At 48.6% G+C, this 1,879-nt stretch overlaps 1 long non-coding RNA gene across 1 annotated transcript in view; it reads right to left on the bottom strand.

The window, feature by feature from the left end:
- Window positions 1-762: 762 nt before the first annotated feature.
- Window positions 763-1,879, bottom strand: part of LOC113952355 — a 3,556-nt gene continuing 2,439 nt past the window's right edge. The window contains exon 3 of the long non-coding RNA XR_003529517.1: window positions 763-917. This is a non-coding gene — a long non-coding RNA (uncharacterized LOC113952355). The remainder of the gene's footprint in view (window positions 918-1,879) is intronic.

The raw sequence follows: 1,879 nt of genomic DNA, 5'->3' as shown, positions 1-1,879 counted from the left end.
AGAGAGGAATCAACTCAGTGGGAGAAGATCAGCTTCAGGAAAAAGAATATGATTTTAAACAGAAAGGAAAAGAAAATAACGACAGTTAAAGACAGCCCTCTCAGGGTTTCTCATTTGACAAAGCACAGGTGTGTGTCAGGCCAGCCCCTGCCTCCCTCCAGCGATGACTAACCGGGATTCACACACCGTACACAATGTTCTGAGGCTCCAGGGCCGAGCCAGCTCATACCTTCAGTCGTGCTGAACATACCAGCCCTCTGCAGAGATCAGCCAGTGCCCGAGCGCCCCGGGAGGGAGGAGCATGGATCTCTCTTCAGAAGGCTGCATAATTCCCCTCTCTGCCCCCTGAGGGTCCCTCACTCCCAGCCAGGGTGGACACATTGCCTGGAGGCTGTTTGAGGCTCAGCACCCTCAAGTGGAACCGGTTTTTTCACAGTGCCAACACGTGCTGTAGGTACAGTCAGAGCTGTTCTTCCAGCCCTGAGGAATACCCTGAGCCAGGTTCACTGAGGTGGTTCTCTGCTGTTCTCCTTGTCTCTATGCCAGCATTTCCAGGAGTCCAGGGCAGTGCAAAATGCTAAATCCTTATCTGGAGGCCACAGAACCAGAGTTCTGGGGGTGTCAATGAAGGATTTCACTTGACTGTGGGAAGCACTGGCCAAAGCAACTGAAGCAATCCAGGCTGTCAGGTCCTGATTCCCTGCCTGGGTGACACAGGCACAGCCAGTGGCTGGAAAACGGGATCTGGCATTTTGCAAGCAAGGACTGCACTCAGACACCCTGGGCTTTACCTGATTCCAGCTCTGCTGTGAATCACTCTGCAGAATCACAGCTCATCTCCAGCTTCTGCCTCATAACAGATATTGCAGCTCTCAGCATTCCTAAATATGAAAGTCTTGCTCTTTAAATCTCCTGTTCTTTAATGAGCATGAAGTTGAAACAAAAATGTAAAACCCAACTCAAACAGCAATAAAATCAAAACTAAGCTTTGCATTACGGGAGACTGTGGGATTTTCATCATTACCATTTATTCAAAAGCAATCTATATTTCCTATTGACAATCTCATGTTAATTTAATAACCTGGGTGGCCGCAATTTTTGTTAATTGACTTACACTCTGACCACAACTTAATAGACTTAACAATTTTTTCTTCCATTGCACTCTCACAGACTGTTATCAAGCAGAGACACCAAGTTCACCCCTTCCAGTAATATCAGGACTCAGCCCATTTAAGACAAACCCCTCATCATTGTCCCACTGATTTCAACTTCTCTATCTCTCTGCTCCTGAGGACAGACCAGCAGCTCTCATTTTCACTGCCTTGGAAGCATTTATCCCCACACGAGGCAGAGAGTTCCCTAAGGAAAAGGTGGGGCTGGAAGGTGGTGATTGCACGTGGGAGATGACACATTTCCACAGTATACTGATGGCTGGAGCTTGAGCCACTCCAGATGATCCCACTAGGAAAGAGCCTGGGAGGGCAGTGGGAGCCCTGGGGAGCTCAGGGTTTGGCACAGATTAGTTCCATGAGGACAGAGCCAGTCAGGGCTGTCAGCTCAGCACCTCTGAGCAACACAACATTCATGGGCCAGACTCTTCTGCCCTTGTAGCACTGTCTCATTGATTTGCAAAGTGAAACTGTGCCAGTCACCGTGGAGACTTGGCTCTGCCTGGAGTTAAAAAGTGGATAAACAAGAAGCTAGTGCAGAGGATTTAAAGCCTAGCTCTCCCTGTGCAGTGTTGACAGTGCTTTGTGGAAACAGGTGATTTCAGCAGTCACAGCTCCTCTGCAAGCACTGAATGGGGCTTGGGTTCTGTCAGCTAAATACCAGTGTAATGGGATGTTTCCACACATTACCAGTGTAATGGGATGTTTCC

The sequence above is a fragment of the Corapipo altera genome, unplaced genomic scaffold (genome assembly GCF_003945725.1).
Source record: "Corapipo altera isolate COAL_440 unplaced genomic scaffold, ASM394572v1 343, whole genome shotgun sequence".
Classification (NCBI taxonomy): domain Eukaryota; kingdom Metazoa; phylum Chordata; class Aves; order Passeriformes; family Pipridae; genus Corapipo; species Corapipo altera.
This window is presented reverse-complemented; position numbering and strand designations above follow the sequence as displayed.